Here is a 25,056-nt window from a genome sequence, read left to right as displayed (position 1 = left end):
ATCTGCCTGTTTCCCCAGTTGAATCCATCTTAAAATAGTCTTTATATTTTCTTCTGTTGCATGAATATCAAAAAGAAAGAATTATTTAACATCTACAGACATGGCAGAAGTGGAGCCATTTGATAAATGGTTTCATGATTGCAGACGCTTGTGCTTTCTCACTATGTGCCATGAAGGTTAATCAGCCTCCTGCTTTGTATTTGTATGGAACAACTGCCTTATCCCTTTCTGTGATAGACAAAACTGGTCTATTTTATTTTGATTTATATTCTCTAAATACACATTTTTAAAAACAATGCCTCAATGGCTCTTAGGGTAAAAATAGCCAGCTTTGGTAAATGAAATTGTTTGAGGTCAATATATATATTTTAAACTTCATCTGCCAGAGTTCCCCAAACAGCATGGCCAGTGGCAAAGTCTTCCAGAATCCCTCAACCAACAGGGCTGTTGACCATGCAAAGTCTTCCAGAATCGCTCAACCAACAGGGCTGTTGACCATGCTGGTTGAGAGATTCTGGAAGACTTTGTCTTAAGAAACCAAACATTCTCAGGCTCTTGTTCTGATATTACAAATGATCTTACTTAAACATATGCTGAGTTATTCTCAAAAAGACACTGCATTATTTAACCTCTTGGCATATATGCTGTTCTTGGATATGCTGATTATATAGGGTAACAGATGAAAAAAAAGGACAAAGTTCCCGTACTTTTTATACGTAGTTACTTAGAAGAGAAAATTTACAAAGGAACAGTTTTTAATACAAGCAACATCAACTCCACACAGCTACAAAAGATACAGAAGTTCTGTCCTCATTTTCATCTAACCATCCTATGAACATAAAACCTCTTACACATTCATAATGTTTTGCTTGTTAATTTTAGAGAAGGGATAAATATGGATGTAGCTGAATCTCCAATGGAAATGTTCTCAGTCAAAGGCATGATGTTCTACTATAGCAATATCTTTGTACAGCCGTCCGAATCTCTTTGTTTTCCAGTGAAGGTTGCTGGTCATGGACAACATCTACACTATTCATTTGTGAGCCTAATTGCAATGACCACCCTTTGTTCCTCAATGGTTTGAGTTGAGGATAAGACGATCTCAAGCCTCGAGCGCATGTGCGAAACAGACAAGACTGATATGACTCAGCAGTCAGTGTCTTCAACTCTCTCTCTCTCTCTCTCTCTCTCTCTCTCTCTCTCTGTGTGTGTGTGTGTGTGTTGGATTTGTACCCTGTCCATCTAGTGTCAGCAGCAACAAAGAAAGTAGCATAAATGTACAGTCTGTATTAAAACAGAAATATAAACAAAACCCACCCACGCTAAAACTGCCTATCTACCAAGCATGTAGTGACCAAGCCTCATTCATGGAATTTTATAGGAGTGCTGAATAGCCTCATCTTTTGTTTGCAAATATATGCTGTTTTTCCATTACTTCTTTTGTTTTTCTACAGAAAATTCATTACAGAGGGGAAAGCTGCACTATTGCTTCTAATTCATAGTACATAGTACAAGGACTATCTGCATGGAACTACTCTGTATAAAATCTTTCTGTTATCTTTCTATGCTAACTGGATAACATTAAAGCAGGATTTTACAAACACCAAGCTATCAACCACAGACTCTTGATTAGCAGGCTGAGGACTCAAGACTGAATGTGCTCCCTTCCAGAGGTGCCTGCATAATTTTAGAAAGTAATTTGCCAATCCTCCCTCCTTCACTGTCTTGATTGTTCCACTTAAATAATTGCAGAACAAGTTGAGCAAGAATGTGAACCTTCCTTAGGAGTATATACCACAAAGGAAATGGAAGTTCAAGACATCCTGAAAATGCAAAATCCCTTGTAACCCCAATGGCCATTGCAGAGGCTGAAGCTATTCTAATCCCTCAGGGGGACCTCATTAAGCTGTATCAGAAGGCAGAAGGTTAAAAAGCTTAAAGTGATTCATATCAGCATACCACTTCCTGAATAGCAATGGAATATTCCAAGCTTGTTTTGCAAAGTGTGGTGAATGTTAGATAACCTTTCTGGTCACACTGAAAGGGTTCTCACAAGGTTGACTGAGGAAAGTCTTATCCCTGCTTTCCCATCTGTGTAGATAAATACCAGAATCATCTGATAATACTGACTTGTACTCCTTACCTACTGCTGTTACAGAATCAAAATGGGTTGGTTATTTTTCAGATGTTTCAGAAAATGGTGTAGTGGTGTACAGTATTTAGAAGTGCAGGCACTCATCATGACAGTCAGCATATCTAATCCAATCCTTAAAGGAGAGTCCTAAAATTCAAGCAATGTTGCCTCCATTGTTTTGGAGAAGATCCTGTTATGTCCCAGCTGCTTTCAAGGTAATAGTTAAACTCAAAGTCCCAGGACTTATTTTCTGTAAGACATGGATCCCATACACCACTGTTCATGAAGCTTGTGAAGAATTAACAAAGTTACATGTCCTCTAGGGATTCAGCATGCCAGCTATCTGTTTGCACAACAGAGATTGAATTAAACAACATCAAAATAATGTTTATGTTAAAAAAAGTTTCAAAACTATTAAAACAATTGAACCATTTAAGCTTAAGTATTTAAGAAGACATATTTATTGCATGTGCAAATTCGGATGAATGGTCACTTTTATAATGACTATAATCTACAGAATGATACAATTAATTTCTGCATAGCAGACTGTGACTAGGTGATCTATGTAACTTCTCATGGAAATTCCCCCCCCTTTTTTTTAATTAGACATGGACTGGCCAGCCCTTGAAACAGAGGCTGACTTCAAACAGAAGACTGCTCTGGAAAGCATGGGCAAGTGCCAGATAATCCTGTATAAGAATTGGATGGCTTTCACTTGAGTTACATTACCTGGCTGCAGTGAAAGATGCCCATATGGCAGTAAATTGGTGCAGCTGTGCTGTGAGTACAGCTCTTCTGTTAGGCAAGGAAAGGTTGCTGCCTCTGGTAGCAGGTTTTGGGACTCATGGAAGTGCAACAAATTGTTAGTTATTCCATTTGTTGCATTTTTGCTGCCAGCAATGGAGAGAAGTGCATGCAAGATTTTCTGCCTCATATGCTTTCACTGATTGGCTTTGGATACAGTGCAGCTTGATTCAGGTAATTTTTGTCTCCCTTTGGGCAGCGAAATGTCTTGAGCCATTTCTGAATGGCAGCTTGGTAGGGTGGAAATAATTCTACGTAGTTCCCATAGGGAGTGTTGCACAGCTTACCTTTAACTGAAAGCTCTTGTAAATCTGCACACATGTCTACATGTTTGATGCCAATGAGAAATAGAGGCTGACCTAAAAGAGATGCCAATTGTAACAAACATGCAAGAGCACAGTGAGCTGTCACCCGCAAAATCCCATGCACAATTGGATATCCAGGTAATAGCATTTGGTTTTGTGATCTCATCTACAATTGTGTGCTGATGGACAGTCCAAACAGGGCTTCATGTTGTCTAGATCTCTTAAAAAAAGATCTTATGCACCTTCATACAGTCAACATTTTTACACCATATGATGCATAATTCACATTTGCTTTCCATAGTCTGGAATTTATTTATTTATTTATTTATTTATTTATTTATTTATTTATTTATTCTCCATCTTTCTCCTTGAAAAGGACCCAAGGTTACAAGAATGAAAGACAATATTTACAGTTGAAAACGATGAGCTTATCAAGTTCTGTTTCCTTCATATTTTAATGAGACTTTAAAGGGCTTACAGACTTTTCACCTGATTTTTATGCACATTTGGGGGGTTCATTTGACACAACCATGTTTTTCAGCACATGGCAAAAATGTTATTTTGGTTGCACTTATGTAAGTGCATATTCAGTGCTCAAATTCCCTTGATCACTCTTCTAGCGAAGTTGCAGTGGGAGAAGGGCAAGGAGAGTGCAACCCTACAGCGTTTCCAGACCACTTTGCAGTTTCTCTGCCTTTGATTAAGGTATTGGCTTGGCCATCTGGAATGAGACCTGAAGACACCATGCTTCAGTGGCAGTGGATCATTGTCACTATGATAGATAGTGTTACTTGAACTTACTTTGTATTTGTAGTGGAATCCAAAAAGGTGACGTCATTCCTGCCTGTCCATCACAGCAGCTAAGGGGGAGGAGCCAAGGATAGAGCAGGAGGGGCGGAGTTAGAGTGACAGAAGGAGTTGAAGGTCATGCATATGTGTGGTATGGGAATTATAAGGAACAATCACACTTTATGGAACATATTGTAAGGAAAGCATTGGGTCTAGTGTGGTATAAATTCCGAGCACAAACATATATAGGAAAACTCCATTATGGGTAGCCCCCATAGAAGCCTTTACGATGAAAGTGTTGAATCAGAAAGGGATAACCTACAAAGGTGGTAACCTACAAAGAATTACTTAACAGAGAACAAAATATAAAAAGTAAGCAAGAATTAGAGGAATTAGGGGTGGCAACAGACTGGTGGTCATTGAATAAATTAGAATCAAGATATAGAAAAGATAGAAATTTGGGCTTTTTTGAAGGTGAAGTACAGGTAGATAAACTGTGGATCTATACTGATGAGAAAATAACAAAGAAAATGTATACATACTTATTGGAATATGAATTGGAGGATGAGAGGGTAAAGTAGACAATGATAAAATGGGCAAGGGACTTTGGCTATAACATTGACATTGATCACTAGACGATGATGTGGAAAGACTGTTATAAAATGATCAAGCCAGTAAATTTAAGAGAAAATATCCTCAAAATGTTTAATAGATGCCATTATACTCCTATAAAACTGGCAAAAATGTCAGAAGGTAGCAGCAATATCTGTTGGAAATGTAAAAAAAAAGTAGGAACGTATTACCATATGTGGTAGTCATGTGAAAAAGCCAGGGTTTATTGGTTACAGTTGTGGGAAATGATAAAAGGAATCATTCAAAAAAGATTAAACTTTAAACCTGAAATAGCATTATTAAATATTATGCCAGAAATTACTGATAAGAAAATCAAATATTGTTTGATGTATATATTGATAGCAGCTAGGTTACTCTGGGCCCAAAAATGGAAAAGTGAAGATGTACCTAAAAGGGAGGAGCTCCTGAAGAAGCTGTTGGACATTACAGAACTAGATATATTATCAGAAGCACTACGAGATCAACCGAGAAACTATGCAAAACAAAGTTGGAACTTAATACATGCTTGGGCCCAGGGACAGACTTGAAGATAGGCCAAAATGATTGATGGGCTTTGTTTTTTCTTTTTTTGCTTTCAATGCTCACTGGATTTTGGGAAAGTTGGAATGCAAGAAGGTCTGAATCTCTGTCCTCAAAGGAGGGGAGGGTTGGGGGTGTTTGTATTGTATTTCAGATGTGTGTTTGTAGTTGTAATAAAAGAAGGAATTGAAGGACAGTCAGAGACAGTTGGAGTTAGGGAGGAAGTAGAAAGAGTCAGGGACCAGAAGACGTACAGAGAGTGTTAGGGTTTAAGAACAGGTTAAAGAGGTTTAGGAGAGAAAATTGAAAGAAAAACATGTAACAAGCAGGAATGAATGCACAAGCATAATAAGAGAGATACAAAATTGATAGTAAAGTGATTGACTACCTGATCTTAAAAGTATTAAAACCTGAACCAATTCACATATGATTTTCCTGTTGAATAATAATAAAAGAATACTTAATCAATCATAAACCCTGCTTCCTAAAGTATATGACCTACCATATTTTGGGGTGGCAGTTCCTGTGTGGGGGATTTGAAGTGGTATTAAGAAAATACCTGGTGGCAGCGAAAAGGGCGTGTTTACCTGTGTGGAGCCCAAGGAAATAGGGGCCACAAAGGGTGATCGCCACAGTATTGTTTATTTTTAATTTCAAATTATGAGTTGAGTTGTTAAAAAGGGGTTGGGAGGTAAATGAGAAGTGAGGACTTCTTTAAAAAATTGGAAAAGAATACCAAAAGAATATTTGGAAGTACTGAACTAGTGGATCGGTTCCAGAAAATGCTGGAGGGGACACTATTGTTTCCCCCCATGATAGTGATGTTGTGGATTATTTAATTTTGTCCTGTATACTGGTAAGGTAACATAACAGTGATTTAAGACAAGAAGGAATTGCTTGATTTCCTATAAATGGCTGGGTGTTCTGTTGAGTTTTCTATAAAACATCTGTTTTTTGTTAAGGTAATTTGTAACAATTATAGAAGAGGCTATGTACTGAGCCCCAAAACAAAGCGATGCATTCTGACTTTTAATCATAACATGTTCCAGTACATATTTTCCTCAGTTTTCCCTCATCTTCAACTCTTCATGGAAGTCAGAAAAAGGTTGTTAAAGAATCAGATATATCACAGACAAATGTGTGTTATGTTCTTGTGAAATATATACTTTCCTATATTGATAAGTAATATAAAAACTAACATTTCTGGTTAAAAATACATTATCACAACAATACAATGCCTCTTTGTATCATCCTCAGATCTTGTAAATCTGCATGGTGGAAACAACCATGGTAGAAACAAGCAAACATCAATGAAGTTAATTAGAAATGCAATATTAACAGATGACAGGGATGGTTCAATATACAGTATTTGAAAGATAAATTCATTATAAATTAGCTCTCTAAGAGGTCCCAGGAATGGTGCCAGCTTTACAATTTAAATAAGGGATAGGTGCAACTGCTGACATTACTGGTAGCAATGCCTCTTGAAAAGCATTGGCGGAGAGCCCTCGAGGGCCGCTCCCGGATTGGCCATCAGTGGCTCACAGACCAAATACAGGAGCTCTCCCCATTATTTGAGGATGAGCCCCTCTGCTCTGTCCACAGCCACTGTTTCTGTATGCAGACTCATTAAACTGGCATCATTTGGGTTTATTGAGGGACCAAGGAGACATTGGAGCCTGAATATCAGTATTGAACCATGCAAAGTCAGCAGAATGGCAGTCCTGATAAAGTCAGAGCTGCCCTGTGTGAATGAAGTTCAGCAGGATAGATGTGGTTATCCAGACACACTCAGAGATTTTGGAAATGACAAGTCACAGTCCCATCAATCTTGGCCAGCTGTCCCAAAAAGAAATCATACATCTTTCTTTGTCTACTCCTGTCATAATATGATGATATGCTTGTTAGTAAAAACATTTAATAATGTTGAACATCTTATTCAGAAAGAGGAAACTTACTTTGGAGTCGAAATTCCTATCTCTGGTCTTTTTCTATGAAAAGGAAAGTGTGGACATACCATTCCAACACAGCTTTATTTTTCCATGGTGATGATGACGACTATGATTCAATGCTTCAAGCAGAACTGGAAGATGCTAGTTTTCTTGAGTCACAACTCCCAGAATCCTATTATTCTGAAAATTGTAGTATAAGAAATACTTTTTATTCACCTACTATTTCCTAAGCATTTTACATGTAATGAAATGTTAGACATGCATAGGTTAGCTTCAGATCTAATAGATATTATTTCTGGAAGGGAAGGGAAAGTAATTGCTTCTCCTATGCGTGATAGATGGGGCCAGGATAGCCCTTTGCCATTATATTCATCCTGGAAGACAGAAGGTGCAGCCTCTAAGCAGCCTTTTGTCAATAGTTAGGTCAGAATATGCTGTGATTCAGTTCTCCAGTCCCAAAGCAACAGTCCCCAAAACATATTGTATTTTGTATATTAAGGAGTGTATTCTTTTATGAAGCTTTTATATTTCAATAAATATACTGTATGTCTTCTACCATGTTTCATGAATAATGATGGAGGGACGCTGGGGATTTAAAATGGGTTGTAATACTCTCCCTCACTTGGCTAACACTTTCCTTCCAAGTGGAAAAGCTAGAATAATGTTGGGGATGGAGGTATGCATGCATATCCTGCCCCCATGTCTCCATCCCACCAGGAAGCTGTTCAGACCTTTGCATAATTTGGATGAAGTTTTGAGGCAGAGCCTGTAAGTGTTTTTGGCCGAGGGCACTGCAAGAGCTCCCAGGATTGGGAGTGCTGAAAGCATGGTTCCCAATCATGGAACTCTGTTCAAGTATTCAGCTGAACATGCATACAGGCTGCACTGTAAATCTCTGTGCTAATTATGTTTTGAGTGTACAAAAGAGAAAGGCATTAGGGTTGTGATTAGAGATGCGCACAAACCTCAGTTTGGAAGTTTGTGCTGGTTCATACTCGCGGCTGTTCCCTTCTCCCTTTTTCCGCCTCCCCAGCTGGATCCCCCACTCTCCAGTCCAAGGTATGGTCCTCCTCATATGTCGGGCTGATGACACATTGAGACAGCCCCATGGTTGTCATGGCGGCCATGAAGTCCTGAGTCGCCCCAGTCAAGGCAGTCTCAGCATGGATGTATATAGCAATAAGGGTATATTAAAAAGTATTTGCATCTCTTTTTTATTCTCCAAAATACAAGTATGATATCAAAATACTGAATACTAGACCTCACAGTTGCCTATTACTCCAACAGATATATAAATAAAAAATATCCCAGAGTTGCTTATTACCCCAACACATAATAAAAAAACAGGTTTAAAAGACTTTCATATATCCTTGTACATTACAGAGATATGGCAGTTTGATCTTCCTTTAATTGCCATGGTTCTGTATTGTTGGACTCTTACATCTATAGTCCGCTCAGCGGCTTAGAATTCTTGGCTAGTACGCTCTGCTGAGCTATAGAACTATGGAATTCTAAGTGCCCATCAAACTACACATTCCAGGATTCCACAGAATGGAGCCATGGCAGTTAAAGTGATATGAAATGGGCATAACTATGTGATGTAATAATAATTACATGCCATTAAATTGATTCCTGCATATGGCTACCCTTCTCAGGGTTCAGTAGGTACAGAGTACACAAAAGTGACTTACCATTCCCTCTTCCTCATAGCACTCCAGGACCATGCAGCTCCCTCAAGGCTTCACAGTCTGTTCCCCCCATCCCCCGCCACTACAGGCTCATTGGGGAATCAAATTCCTAAGACGTGGCTCCCAGCTGCTCCAACCCAATAAGCTATCCAGCCAGCACAGTGTAACATACCTACAGATTAAATTTCTTGGTCTATTCGCTATCCAGCCAGCATACAAACATTGGTCAAGACTCAGTCCACAAGTATGATGCTGCTAAAAAGGCATATTTATGGAAGTGTGGATTCTTGGGGACTTGTCAAACACGTATCAGCCTGTTCAACAATGCCACCCTTTGGGCTAATGTTTGTCACAAAGTTAACATGATTCTCAGCTTCTCTATAAATTCTGGGGAATCCATACAGCAATTGATTGGATGATTAAGCTAACACGCCTAGCCAGAAAAGTAAAGGGTGATGATTTTTGGTTGCAGATTGTCCTGTTGGGCACTGGATGCATGCGTTCTCACCAAATTATAAGGAGCAGGTGAAAAAAAGGCTAAAGAAATAGACATTATAAATTGCTTATGATTAGAGCTTCTTCTTCATATCAGAAGTTATTCAGTGGTGCTTCTGGAGTGGAAAGATCAACTGACCAGGTGCTTTTGGAGCTCAAAGGATATCTGAATGTGTACATAGTCATATTCTTCAAGGAGGCTGCTTCTCTGTCCCCCTTGTGAACAGAGCTAAAACCACTTTAGTGCTGGGAAAGCAGTCTTTCTGTTTTCAAAGTGCAGATGTCCTGTAGACAGTTTATGAAACAAAGCAAATTATTTGTTTAATTACATCAGCTATATCAAGTTTTCTATTCTGCACTCAGTAACGTCCAGCAGTTGCACCTGTCTCTGCCATAATGCCAGCAAAATCAGTGCAAAATCAATATACATGAGACAAAGAAATACTGAAAGATCTGAAGCTTTCTGGAGTAGATTACTGGAGTTTATGCAAACTAGGTGATCCCATGTGAATGGGAAGAGCAGTTATGCAAATTTTAGTAATAATTCTGAAATGTTTTCTATGAGAAAAGTGTTCTTATATGAGAAGACAGGTAAATGGGGGGTAGGTTGGGAAAATGGAGACTGTTTGGTTAGGTAGTCAATAAAAATGCAATAAATATAAGTAATAAAAAGCTGTGCATTGTGCCAGTTCCCCATCTGTAGTGTATATTCCTGGGTCAAAGAGTATTACATGTGTCATAATGGTGGTTATTTAACTGTAACAAGATAAGCAGACAGTGCTTTAATAAAAGCAGCCCGTGGCAAAGTAAAGGGAGCCAAGTGTTCTCATCTTGATGGAATCCAGGACTAAAGGTGAAAGGCCCTGTAGACTCAGATTTGGTGTTGCTTGGTGAGAAACTAGTTCCTCGACATTAGGGATGTGTTTTACATTTGAAGAAAGCCCCCAGCTCAGAGCCAAACTGGTCACCTTTGGATTGGTTCTGGTGCTTGCTAAGATGAGACAAGCTGCCCCATGAAGCTGCCACAGAAGCTGGACCCATATCAAAGCTTCAGTTTGTTTTTGAGCTGTAATAATCCTTTTTGTAAAAAGATTTCATTTCCATGAAAACACCAAGGATTGAGGAAGAGGGAGGAAGAGGGAAATAGAGCTGAATGGCTGACACAGGTCCATCTTTTAAGCTTTCCTAGATCATATCTTCAAACCATTAACGTGAATCGAACAATGTGCCATCTATGGTTTGGTCTTGAAGAACAAATCTGGGGGCTGAACTAAATCTTGTGGTCAGTGTACATTGCTAATCAACATTTTAATGTACCTAAGTTGATTTCAGATGAGTCATTTCAAGTGAATCTGGGAACACTCATTTGGAAGGAATGGCCATAGCTTTGCAATATCATCTGAATGCCAAGTTGCTCTGGGCTTCCTTGAATAGCCTTAAGTTAATTATACACTACTGTTGTCAAGATCAATACTAATATTAAAGTAATATCCAGTAAGTAAGAGAATTGGCTTTTATTATTTATTTATTTAATTCATTTATTTATCTTACCTCCTTGAGGGACAGCTCTTTCAAAAGGGCCCCCTGGCTAGATCTTAACTGCTGGGTCGGTTCATATGGAAGGTGGTTTTCTCTTTTTAATTTTGGTGGTTTTCTCTTTTTAATTTTCTGTTCAGTAGCTATAGAAAAGGAGAGAGGAATCAATATTCTTGTTAAAAAATGAATGCACTATCGGACAAAGACACTGGAAGAAATTTGAAGTGTTGTGTTTTTTTGAGCTGTATATTTATTGCTATATTAAAAAAGAGTTATAACCAGAAGCGTTGCCAGAAGCTTAGAAAGGGGTTTATGACAGATAGGTTCTCTGCTTCTTTATAAATGGTTTTTTAAATTTAACTGGCCAGAATTTTATTGTGGATTTACACTGGTATGAGTGAAATTGTCTAAATTGCAGCAAGCCAGTGAATTGCAGCTAATTAAATGAGTTACTGCTCACATTTCTGGTCTTGGCATGCAACTAAGAATGCAAACAGCAACTCATTAATTAGCAACACTTTATTACTGGGATTTAAGAGTGGGCGATAACCTTTTATTGGACCATTACTGTGGTTTAATTAATTACATTTATGCTGGTGTAAATCAACAGTAAGATTGTTGTGCAGAGGAGCTGATTTCAGCAAGTGCACCTTTTAAGGCATCTAGCAGAGCTGATAGCTAGAGATGTGCCATTAATTTTCTTTTTGTTTAGACTCCAACACCGACACACAAACACAGGTATCTACATTTCACTCAGAGAAGGATGTCCTCTGAGGCTGCATGATCTCCTCTGGGCTGTACTTCCTGTTTCTAATGTACCCAAAAGGTAGCTGTTGTTTCCTGGGGGTTATAATTCTTGAGGAGGTACCCTTTATAGAATCTATAGGGCAGCAAGATTACAACTCCCAGGAAATACCATGGCAACGTCCTTTCTTGAACATTAGCAAGAAGAAATACAGGCCAGAGAAGGCCACAAAGCCATGGAATAGGCTCTTCTCCAGGCGAGCAAAATGTAGATGTCTGCAAGTGTGAGTTTGTGGCCTGGAAATTCTAGAATTCTGCTTTGAGAATTCTTGGAGAATGCTGGGAGTTGGAGCCCCCCCAAAAAAGGGAAAAAGAGAATATCACATTCCTGTTGACAGCAAATAATACCTTTGGTTAACAGTACAATTCTATAGGAAATATGTGCCACTGAGAAATGACAGAACATTTCTGAATGACTCCACCAACCTAAAAGAGGGGGTCTCTGTTAGCCCTACATGAACCTGGATCCCTTGAAATCCCCATCTCTGCTCACATAGGCACTGTAAAAGAGGAGAAGTGCTGCTGCCTGGGTTCTGAATGTAAAGAGCCCAAAAAGAGGTAAGTGCAGGTGTGTCCTGGGCATATATGGAACTTAGAGAAGGCAGATGCAAGTGGCTATTGGGAACTTGAGACCATGGCCCAATTCTGCCTAGAAACCAATAGTGTAGTTGCAAATTCAGAAGTGCAGAGTCTCTCTATGAGACTTGCATATACATGCTCATTCCTTCATCAGCATACATGTATGCATGTTTACACACTCCAACTACTGGTTCAGCTACAGGGGATGGGGTGGCAGAAATCTGTGGGGAGGGAAGGGGGAAGCACCCACACACAGGATAACTCTCCCACCTTTTTCTTGCACAGCTTGTAAAATATGGACGAAGTGGCAGATGCAGCAGCTTTGCTACTGTCCCCATCATGCTTCTACCCATTGGATGGAGGACAAGGAGAGAAAGCTCCTTTTCTGGCCTTGTGAGTGGGACACAGAAAGCCAAGCAGCACTCCATCCATCCTAATCAGGCAAGTAAATAGCCAGACAGGCAAGGAGAGGGCGAGCCATCTACCTCTACCTCTTGGATGGGGCTCAGTGTGGGACAAGAATCTAAAGGGGAAAGTAGTCTAAAAGGAGGGACAGGAGACCAATATTCCTATGAGTTATGAAGAGAGGATGGTTTTGAAGGCGGGGCCAGTCTGAAGAGATGCCAGCAGGCAGCAACCTGAGGGATGGGAATGGAGGGAGGGAGCTTATAAGGACAAACACAGAAGGGTCCGAGCTGAAAAAAAGTGGCAGTGCTTTGATCTTCTACAGGATGACATGAGTACACCATGCTGGGTGCACATTACCTACAGCAAGAATGGAAAATTTATAGAGGGTCCTTCCTACTAGACCTTAAAAATCTGGCCCAGATCCTGCAAACCTGACACGTATATCTGTTTCTTTTCACATAAAATCTCCCTAAAGCACCTAGGAGCATGATGGCAATTTTGTCTTTTTGAATATGTGTGTGTGACCTGTTTTAGACCCAAGAGAGGCCTTTTTTCAAAACTAGAAATGATTGGCCATTGATTTGGTGTTTAAGAGCCTCATGGCACAGTGGTTAAACTGCTGTACTGCAGCCAAAACTGTGCTCCCGACCTGGGGTTCAATCCCAGGTAGCCTGTTCAAGGTTGACTCAGCCTTCCATCCTTCTGGGGTCGTTAAAATGAGTACCCAGCTTGCTGGAGGGGGGGGCAATGTGTAGCCTGCATAATTAACTTGTAAACTGCCCAGAGAGTGCCTGAAGCACTATGGGGCAGTATATAAGCAGCACGCTTTGCTTTGCTTTGCTCTGCTTTGCTTTAATGAGTTATGCTATTTCTCATGAGCTTTGTGGCATCTGTGGCACATTCTTGAGACAACGGGGCATTGGATGCTGCCTATCAGATAATTCTTACACAGCAAAGCAAATGCATTTCAAGCATCTGGAGATTTGTTTTTTCACAAAATGAGAACACTGCCTACAGTACATTTCATAAAGTGTATATTTAAAAAAGCAGAAAAGAGATGCTAGTCTCATCACCTCAGCCTTAATCCTCATCACCAGACTCATATTTTTATTTGCATATGAATCTGCCTTTAGGAGAAAGTCGGCACTCTATTTATTGTTATTATCCTGTGCTGTTTTTCTTAACAAAAAAAACCCACTACTTTATCTTCTGCCTTTAAAAAGAACTGCATTTTGGTTGCGCCCAGGAGAATTCTGTTTCAGAGACATAAAGTGCAATACCTCTAAATTGGTTTATGTGACCTTTCTATTTTAACCATATTCTTATTGATGATGTCTTCAAAAGGCATATCAAGTATGATAATCCGTGTGCACTCACATTAAACAATATTGAGGCACAATATTCTTTCAAAATTGCAAGAATAAGGCTAGTGTTTTAGTCCTAAAGGAATAATTTGCAAAAGAAATTTACTGTCAGGTAATGAACCTAAAACGCATGCCAGAACACAGTCTTTAATTTAAACAATTTCAGAAAGAATGATTGTCAGGAGTCATGTGTTATTTAAAACTGATAAGAACAGACCTTGAAACAGAAGGAAATTACACTGATGATAACTGCATAGGACTACAATAGTTGTGAACTGAAGATCTATTGCCAAATTATTTTTAATCAGGAGTGATAAAAAAGGGATGGGTGCTCTCAGGAGACTCAGGGCCACATATATCCATCTGTACAATTTGGGGAGCTGCAACAATTTCTGTGTTTTTTTTTAAATGCAATTTTGGGGTGCTAGGTGGCAAAGAGTACTGAGGAACACATTGCCCACCCTGAAGTTTAAAAAAATCATATGGAATGAACAGGAAAGTGGTATGTGATTTACAACTTTCCTCCTCTTCATCTGACTGCAATCAAGCCTACTTCATTGTTAGAAATTACCAGAAAAGTCAGTGTTAAATGAGCTTTCAGTACTTTAAAATTGCATTTTAAAATTGGCATATCATGCTTTTGCTCTGATATTTTCCTGTTAGTAGCATTTTGCACCTTTCCAATATGATTCACCCACTGAGAAGTACTTGGCGATAATCACAGTGGTGTCAGTAAGAGGGCATCAATTCTACTGAGCTGTTGTATTTTCAGGTGCTTTTTAAAGAAGCCCACAACAGAGAAGTATTTCATAAATGACAGAAAATCTTCTTGCTTTCCAAACCTGAGTCTAATTTCTTATCAGATGAGGTTTTGATAAACACAGTGCTCTCTGCCTCTTATACAGCAGAACACATCCACTGAAGGTAAACCAAACTATCTACTGTAAGTAAATGTGTCTTTATCCTGGGAGTATAGAAGCTGTTGCATTATTACTGCTGCTTAGCATGCATGGCCGCAATCCAGGTACCTCCTTTAGACAAACTCCAACACTGCAGCAGCAACCTTAATGCTGTTGTATCTACCCACAAACCACTTTTAAAATGTTCACTTGTAAGTCATTAGAATGATAGGGAAATGTGGAAAGCATGTGCAAATTTGTACAGAGAAAGAAATAACAAAAGAATAAAATAACTTATAAACGCAGGGCACAAAATGTATCTAGGCATTCAACTAGTATAGCTGCCATTACAGTTGATAGGACCTATTTTCTCTAAATATATTTGCAGTAATATAATAGGCTGCCAGTGTTTCTCAGCATATGCAATAGTCCCTTGCTTAAAATGGATTAGACTACATCTCCCATTTTTCCCATGGGGCTGATCAGACTAATTTGTGATTGTTAAATGTGTAGTACAACACTTCTTAAGGACGCCAGTCTGGAAAAGCCTGGTTTTATGCCACCCCAAGCATGTGAACTAGATTATTACAATGGGGATGGACACTCAAAACTCTATTTTCTGAAATATTCTGCTCTGTGTGTATTGAGTAATAAATTTTCAAGTGATGTCAACATTATTAAGCTAATACCTTTAAAGGGCTTTGAAATGCTGTGTTCAACTAATAAGAACTGTAAGCATGGCATGTCTCATTAACTGCCTTATCAGGTGCAAATAGTGCAGGTTGCCTCAAGTCAAGAAAAGTTCATTGCGTTGCCCCATGCCATTCGACAAAATCTCAGTGGTATTTAATAACATAGACTGGGGGTGAACCACCATTTCACAAAGGGAGTTCTGGCTGAGAAGATTTGAGCAAGACAGATTCCATTTTATTGTGGTGATCAAGATAAATGATTTATATTGATCTGTATTAGATTCATGTATGTAACACAACATTTACACAAATTATACACAATTTTCCACCAATTTTGTGGTCACCAGAAAATTGTGACCTGAATTCTGAATTCTGGGGTTCCACCTATCAGACCCTTGGGAACCATCAAGTTCCACGTCAACTTTGTTTTCTAACAGGCAGTCAAACTGGAGCTTGGCCTGTTTGAGGCCATGAAGCCTTTGAGCCCACTCTTTCTCTAGGTAAGCACAATTTAGGTGTGGGTCTTGCAGATAAAAAGAGATTGCAGATAGTTGGTGATTATAAGAGGGAATGTCTTAACTCTTGAAAGTGACTGAACGCATAGCAGGAGCTTTTCCCGCCTTAAAGAATTTACAAATTAGCTTGCTTTGTTTTCTGGTTGATCATCAGTACCTAAACATGAGATTCCTCTGAAGCTGGATTTTTCAAACACCGGAGACTGCTTGAATCTCATCTCACCAACACAAATGTGCTTTTAATTATAATGTCTTATTTTTGTCCTTAGCAGCTGTGAAATACCTGTATAATCACAGCAAGTACTGAAAAACTTTACAAGCACTTATACTGACAATTGTGGTTGTTGCTATTTTTAAAATGCAGGGTTTTTTTTTTACTAAAGCAATTTTATACCTCTTTTTCTCTTGACAAGAAAGTGGATTGTTTTAAATTGCTTTATTGTTTGTCACTCATTCTGAACTGTTATTTTGAAAGAATTATTTAAGCGTGGGATGCAAAAGACGGCATGAAACAAATCAAGTCATTGTTTTGCTCAAAGAGAATAAAACACTAATAGTAAAGGTAAAGGTTCCCCTTGACAATTTTTGTCTAATGGGGATTAACTCAGTAGATTAAGCAGCTAACATCTTTCAAGAAACCAGTCCTGTCTGATAATCCAGTTTGATGCCTTCTGCTCTGGGATGATTCACAGAACAGTAGAAACCCAGGATAACAACCCTCTAAAAGTTGGATGACAGCTCCAATTATCCCTTGCCATTGGCTATGCAGGTTCATTTGTCTTCGCCTCCCCCATTTCTAATAAATCACGAGACGTTTTCAAATCAACCAACTCAGCTTCATTTATTAACGGAAGGATGGGGACAGAAATATCCAATAAACAGGGAACAAACTTCTCCTGAGGGAGTAACGGCTCCGACAGGGGCAATCAATCTTCATTTCCAAAAGGGTTAGATGACTTCGGGGCCCATGGACCAGCCTGAACCCTTTCAGGTTCTTGGGGTACCCTGTCTTCTGGATCGGGAATCAATAGAGGGCTGGTCTCCTCATCCCCGCTCCATCGCCAGAATGGGGATCCTTCACCAAACTGGGGTTCCCAGGGCCCAGGAAGTACCCCATCCTTCTCAACTCCTCCATATGCCATGCCCTCTTCGCCTCACGTTCTCTCTCCACAGCTACCTTCTCCTCCTTCAGTTTATGCCGCCACTCCCAGGTCTCAGTTTCTTCCCAGTATGATGGGCGTTAAGGCAGATCCCTCTGCCTTCGGCTTTCTGCCTCTTGCTTAGGCACACGGACCAGTTCCCACTTCCCAGTCCATGGGTCCTGCATCCACACCGATTCCCATCCACCCGGATGGCGTCCCGAGTACCAACCATCTCCCCAGCTCCCGCCTCAGCTACTGCCCTTCCCCCCTCCTCCTTTCCCGCCAAAACCAGGGGTGTCTGGATCGCCACTGCTAACCCTTTTAGTCCCTCTTTCAAGTCGGAGGTGTCCACAGCTTGATCTATCAGCTTGGGAGGGAAGGGACGAGGAGCAGTCTGAGTGCCTACGGTCGCCTTGGGGCGGGACGGCACTCCTAACAGTACTTGTCTAATGGGGATTAACTCAGCAGATTAAGCAGCTAACATCTTTCAAAAAACCAGTCCTGTCTGATAATCCAGTTTCCTGCCTTCTGCTCTGGGATGATTCATAGAACAGTAGAAACCTAGGATAACAACCCTCTAAAAGTTGGATGACAGCTCCAATTATCCCTTGCCATTGGCTATGCAGGTGACCAGGTTTGAGAGGAACTGCAATCCAACATCTAAAGGTCCATCTCTCCATCTCTAATTTAACTCCACTACATAGGTGTTCCCTTTACCCATAACCTCTGCAATATTTGGAGGCAAGGCAAAGCTTCATCAGACTCTTTTGCTAGTAACTGTGGAGGTGTTCATTCAATTCCTTACCATCTATTCTGTAAACCTATGAGGGCTACCTATGAATGTGCTTGTTTGCCATGTCCTTCCTTCGCCTGCTGACTTTGCTCTTTTCTGCTGCCATGCATTTCTGCACCTGGGAGAAAGGAACCTTTTCTTCACTTGACTTGATTGAAATTCTGTTCCTAGCTTGCCTTAAGAATCCCACTAGGGACTTGTACACAACCATATTAAGAAACCTGCGACAGACACCTGGAATCTTGAGTGGCTGATTTTCTTAAAAGAGAAGAGCTAAGCTGGGTCATGAATGAACCAGCCGCTGGAGGGTCCCTGACCTTGAACAGCGAGGCTGGCCTTGCCCTCCACCCGGGATAGCGCGAGAAGGGCCAACGCGACTTCCGGGTGGGAGGGGAAAGCCCTGGTATTTAAAGGGCCTTCCCCTTCCGGAACGCCATCTTCTTTTCAGACACCGAGCTGGAAGGAGAGTGGTCGGCGATCAGCGGCTGGTTCATTGCTGCGACTGGTTTATTGCTGCGACTGGTTCATTACTGGATTACTGTTGGCGATTAAAGAGGGGGTGAGGCAGCAGCGGGAAGAATCGGAGAGCGGAGCGCGGCGGCAGCCCACCTTCACCGGATCGGGAGAAGCATCGGCACCTCCCAAGGGCTAAGTACACAGCGCGGGAAAGGGAATCCTAAGCGGGAGAAGGGGCTGCCCCTGGGAGGAAGCGTTGGATAAAAGCTATTGAAGGACGCCTGTCCTTCCGCCCCCCCCAACCCTCGCTTGGCTCCTTACTCTAAATAAGCCCCGGGAGCCTCCTCCGCTTCGCTTTTCCCTGCCGCGCCAAGGCGGTCCTTCAAGCCTCGCTCGTCCATAGGGGCGGCGGTGGGTTTTTCGGGTCCCGGGCCGTGCCTATTAGAAGCGGCGCCGCAAGCGCTCCGGTTCTTTCGTCACCTTAAATCGCTCTAGGAGCCGGAGGGATAGAGACACGCACTTGCGGGACCGCGGGGAATCACCCGGCCCGGCCGTAAAGGCCCGCGCTTTCTCTCCTTTCGGCTTCTTCCTCCTTTCCTTCGGCACATAGTGCCGCCGCCGCGCCCGATTGCTGCCGGCGGAGGCAAGCCATCCGCGGGGGTTCGTCTAGCTTGATCGGAACGCGGGGGGCCACAGGAAAATTTGGGATTTCCCGCCATTCTTTGGAGCCCCGCCCACCCGCCTATTCCCTTGTCTTCGGCTCCTACTGAGCCGCTGGGGATCTGTGCAACGCTGGTTCAGCTAACTAGCTGGCTCAATTAGGCATTTACTGCTTAGGATCACTGGTCTTCTGCTGCCTTCGTTGCTGACGGTGGCAAGCCAGCTGCGGGAGTGCATATCCTTCGATCGGAGCGCTAGGGGCCAGAGAAATATTTGAATTTCCCGCCATTTTTGGAGCCCCGCCCACCCGCCTACTCATTTGCGGCCCTTGTTTTCGGCTCCTAGCGGGTCGCAGGGGATCACAGCAACACCGGTTCTGCGACCTAGCTTGCTCAATTGGGGCATTCACTGCATGCTTGCGCCTCACCTGAAAGGAGCACAATATACTCGGTGATCCTTATCTGTTTCTTAGGGCTGCCTATTCCCAGACACTGCCCTATCTGGGAGGGGGAGTACCTCGCAGCAGCTCCTCAGCAATTAAAGTGCATCGCAATTGATTAGCTGTAGCACCACAGCGATTTAATTTTGCTATTGATTAATACTAGATAAATATATACATAGACAAATTAATTGCCTTGCTAGGTACTAAAGCATAAACTGAGCATTGCCTATTGATTCAATTTTGCTGTACAGTCATTTTATATACATAGATTTTGCCTGATTTGATATAGGAACAGATGAATTAATTGGATGGTTAATCAGTAAAGCATAAATTGCACATATCAGAGGAGTACTTTTACCTCCACTCCAATCTATCTGCACTTTAATTTTATACCATTTCATTCTCTATAAAATCACTTAAACGTGTTAAATCTATAGACAGCTAATTAATTGGCTGGTTGTGCAGCGAATCATTGAGAATATTATTTGCAAATTTGGATATACAATCAACTTGAGCTGCATTTAATTGATTAATTGATTAGTCCTGCATAGCTATTTGCACACTGACGAATTAATTGGCGGGTGCAGGAGTAAAAGCCTCTGCTGAAATTTAATTGTATATACTTTATTTCATTCAATTTTCTACCAAAAAAAAAAAATTTTTTTTACAAAAACTCAAATTTAAAAAGGGACAAATACTGCTGCACGCTTGTACTGTGTCCCGTTGCGCCACGCGGCAGGATTTCGTATAGGCTTGCATTGGCAATTGACACAGCTAAGTGACCACATTTTCGTATTGGGCATAAAGAAATAGCCTCACGCAGGGGAGGATTACCCAGGTGCCAATTGGTTGTTTATATAACGAATAGATACAAGATGGCACCACGAAAAGGGGTTGGAAACAAGAAAGGGAAGCAGCCGGCCCAGAGGAGGCAGGTAACCCACGCATCACCGCCGCATTCCTCTTCAGATGAGGAATCTTGGCCGGTCTGGCAGAAATTACAGAATAAAATTGAGGCCTTGGAGGCTCAAACACTGGGAAAGCAGCCCGCTCAACCACGTGGGGTGCGTAGATCGGCCAGGGAGTCCAAAAGCCACCGGACGGCCAGGCTAAGGGTCATGGCTCGTGAACTAACACAGAGATGTGCGGCTATTGAGTCCACACAGGGTACGGATGCGGCTTCGAGGCAGGACGAGGATGGTGCCGTGGTAGCCGCAAAGAGGCGCCGGATTGTTGAGCAGCGGGCGGTGCCCAGGGAGGATTCGGAACAGGCATCCGTAAGCCAGGAGGAACAGGAGGACATTGAGGAGGTTAGCTGCGAAGCCCTACAGCAAGATGAGGAGCAGGACGGACCGTCCACATCGTCTGGTGAGTATGCAACCGGGCCATTCGCCCAAGCAGCTCCCCCAGCATGGCCCTGGCCTGCGGGTGCACCGGGAACATATCCACAGACTGCACCCTACATCCCGATGAGCCCGGGTTTACCCAATGCCCCCTGGCCTCATGCCACCCCGCACCTCACGGGGTGGGGCGCTCCTGTCGGGGCTCCTCCCGCACAGGCCCAGCCTACGCTTACAGCTGGATCGGGGGCCTGGCCTTACCCTTCGGTACCCAACACGGGCTATAACACGGTGCCTATCACGGCGCTGCCTTATGGGGACTATTCGACGCCTTTAGGCGATCATTTGAGCCCGGCAACTAAGGAGAAAATTTAGAAAGGAGAGTACATAGATGTATTTGAATTGCTTAATAGGGAAGTGGATAAGAAGGACTTAGATGGGGAGGATGAGAAGGATAAGGAGAAGAGAAGAAGGAAAAAGCCGGAGAGAACTTGGGCTAATTGGCTCCCCGGGTTCTTAATTTATGCTGGGGTTATTGTAAAAGCACAGCCGTGGAGGGCGCAGGCCCTCTTTCAGTATTTAGACATCATATATAGGGCTTACACTGACTTCGCAGGGCAGGCTTGGTTGCAATATGATCAGGCTTTCCGCATGAGGAGTGCCATTCAACCAAACTTGCGGTGGGACGAACCGCAACCAGGGCTCTGGCTGCAGCACATGGCCCCTTCCAGGCCCAACACAGGGGACCGTTTTGATAGCGGGCATCTCAATAGGAGACCGTTAGCCACACAAGCTACCCGCGCAGGCGCGGGGCAGGTGGTTCAACCCCGCCTGCCTTGTTTTCAATTTAATGCCAGGGGCTACTGTAATAAGAAGCCCTGCAAGTTCAGACACGAATGTCTCACATGCGGGGGCCAACATGCAAACTCCTCGTGCTTTAGGGCGGGGGCCCAGAGACAGAGCAGGAACTCAGGGGGCCCCAGGAAGACTAACAACGGAGGTGGGAGCAATGCAAAAGGGGCCCAGCCCAATTAAAGTGCAGGTCTTGGAGGAGTGGTTGAGGTTCTACCCTCACCAGGAAGACGCTAAGTATTTATTGGAGGGTTTTAAATGTGGGTTTAGAATACCGGCTAAAGGGGAACGCAAGGCCTTCATGGCCCGGAACCTCAGATCAGTGGCAGGTATGGAGGATATAGTACAACTTAAAATTGACAAGGAGGTGAAAGAGGGCAGGGTCCTCGGCCCCTTCTCAAAACCGCCTATGGCGAACCTCAGAGTTTCACCGCTAGGTATAGTGCCCAAGAAGGCCCCGGGGGAATTCCGTTTAATTCATCACCTGTCCTTCCCTGAGGGGGCATCGGTGAACGATGCTATTCCCCAGGAATTATGCACGGTCAGGTACACCTCCTTCGATGATGCAGTGAAAATGATCAGGAAATGTGATGTAGGGGCTGAACTGGCAAAGTGTGACATTAAATCAGCCTTTAGGCTGCTGCCAGTTCACCCGCAGGATTTTAACTTGTTAGGCTTCCAGTTTGGTGGCGCATATTTCGTGGACAGGGCCCTACCCATGGGATGCTCAGTATCATGTGCCGCATTTGAGAAGTTCAGCACTTTTATTGAGTGGAGACTTAGGCGCATGGTGAGAAGCAATTCAACAGCGCATTACCTCGATGACTTCCTTTTCTGTGGAAAGGGAGGCACAGGTAGATGCGGTGTCATACTCCGCACATTCCAAGCATTAGCCAAAGAGTTAGGGTTGCCCCTAGCGGAGGATAAGACAGAGGGTCCGGCGACGTCTTTAACCTTTCTGGGTATAGAGCTTGATACGGTACAGCAAACATCGAGGTTACCGCGGGACAAGCTAAGTGACCTGAGGGCCCGGGTTGATGCTCTATTACACAAAAAGAAAGCTTCCCTTAAAGACCTGCAGGAAATAGTTGGCCATTTGAACTTTGCTTGCAAGGTTGTGGCACCGGGCCGAGCATTCCTCAGGCGTCTATGCACAGCTATGAGGGGTCTCAAGAGACCGACTCACAGGACCAGGGTAACACGGGGCATGAGGGAGGACCTCCAGGTATGGAGCCAATTCCTCCAATCGTTCAACGGGGTCTCTTTCTGGAGGTCCGAGATAAACCTGAAGGCAAATTTCCAAGTGCACTCGGATGCCGCTGGGTCATTGGGATTTGGCATCTATTGCCACGGCAAATGGTGCTCAGGCCTGTGGCCACAGGCGTGGCAACAGAGCGGCATTACAAGGGATCTAACCTTCCTGGAATTCTTCCCCATTGTAGGAGCGCTATGGCTATGGGCGAAAGAATGGGCTAATTCTGTTGTGCACTTCTGGTGCGATAACCTGGCGGTTGTGCACATCATAAACAACCAGACAGCACAATCGGAGCGGGTTATGAAACTGGTAAGGGCCTTCACACTCAGGGCGCTGCAGTTCAATATAGTGGTGCGCGCCAGACACGTCCCCGGGGTAGACAATAGCATAGCTGACGCCTTGTCACGTCAACAGATCGCCCGGTTCAGGGAACTGGCCCCAGAAGCCAGGGAGGCGCCAGACGTTCTTCCCCCGGAAGTCTGGCAGATTGGCGCGACGTCGCATCCACAGCAATAGGGATGGCCCTGGCAGAAAGGACAAGGAAGGGCTACTCCGCAGTGAGTACGGAGTTCATGCAATTTAGAAGGATGGCGCATCTGGACCAGGCTTGGCCGGTCCCGGTGGAACACTTGCAGCAGTTCATGGTACACCTGTATAAGAGAGGGCTAGCGCCGTCCACTATACAGGGTAAGCTGTCAGCTGTAGCATTTCAGGCGAAGAGCAATGGCTACAGGGATACCACTGGCGATTTTCGAGTTAGGAAAATGTTAGAAGGGTGGTCTAAGGTGAGGGGCAGAACACTGGACACTAGGGCACCCATAACACCTGACATCCTGGAACGCATGTGCACGCAGTGGAGGACATTGTGCAGGGATAAGTATGAAATAAGCTTATTCTATGCCGCGTCTCTCATAGCCTTCTTCGGTGCCCTGAGGATCAGTGAATTGGTGGCTCAAGGTAAGGCGGACAAGGTTAGGGCAGCCCTACAGTGGGGGGATGTGAAAGTGCAGGGAGCAAGAGTGGAGCTGTTTATTAGAAGATCTAAAGCTGATCAAAGGGGAAAAGGCAGGCAGTTAGTTTTGGGGCAATGCTCAAACAAGAGCATATGCCCAGTTAAAGCCGTTAAAGCATACTTGGAATACAGGGGTAGCGAACCGGGTTATTTCTTCCAGCATGCCGATAAATCTCCATTAACGAAATACCAGTTCTGGAAACTAACTGGTTTCGCCCTACAGGCAGTTGGTATTAGTGGTGCTAGGTTCGGCACGCATTCATTCAGGATTGGTGCGGCATCCACTGCAGCAGCCATGGGCTACAGCACGCAGGACATCAAGCGATTAGGGCGCTGGTCCTCTTCCTGTTATAAAAGATATATTAGAGCATTACCTACAGTGTAGGCGGCTGCCTGACTGATCTCTTTACAGGTGGGTCAAGCGCAAGTACACGGAAGCACATCTTGATCATCGGGCATAGTTATGTATATTGGGCAGAGCGCTATGCGGCAGCATCTCATTGGGGAAGCAACTTGGGGCTAGGAGCGCGGGCTACCATTACATGGAAGGGGCTGCGTGGCATGCAATGGGGTCAACTAGGCAGAGCCACGGCATTTGGTCACTGCCCTCCTGACCTGTTACTGATACATTTGGGAGGCAACGACTTGCCCCGCCTGCCTGGCAAGGCGTTAATACTGGACATTCTACGAGACCTGAAAAGATTGAAGACAACATACCCGACGATGCGTATCATATGGTCTACAATTATACCTCGGATAGCCTGGCGAGGCTCTGTGAGGACTGCTGCAGTGAACAGGGCCCGGCGGGGCGTCAACAGGGAGGTATGCAGAGGCGTCTGCAACGGTATTGGATCGGTGATAGGGCACCACAACATTCAAGCCGAGAGGCTACAACTGTTCCGGAGTGACGGCGTGCATCTGTCGGATGAGGGTCTGGAGGTATTTCTAGAGGACATTCGGGGGGGCCTGCTGGCTGAGCTCACAGGGC

At 43.3% G+C, this 25,056-nt stretch overlaps 1 long non-coding RNA gene across 1 annotated transcript in view; it reads right to left on the bottom strand.

Annotated features, from left to right (window-relative positions):
- Positions 1-10,856: 10,856 nt before the first annotated feature.
- The window catches only part of LOC144583327 (uncharacterized), a 31,517-nt gene continuing 17,317 nt past the window's right edge, over positions 10,857-25,056 (bottom strand). The window contains exon 2 of the long non-coding RNA XR_013537064.1: positions 10,857-10,998. This is a non-coding gene — a long non-coding RNA (uncharacterized LOC144583327). The remainder of the gene's footprint in view (positions 10,999-25,056) is intronic.

The sequence above is a fragment of the Pogona vitticeps genome, chromosome 5 (assembly GCF_051106095.1).
Source record: "Pogona vitticeps strain Pit_001003342236 chromosome 5, PviZW2.1, whole genome shotgun sequence".
NCBI lineage: Eukaryota > Metazoa > Chordata > Lepidosauria > Squamata > Agamidae > Pogona > Pogona vitticeps.
Note: the sequence above shows the minus strand (reverse complement) of the source record. Positions and strands in the feature narration are given on the sequence as shown.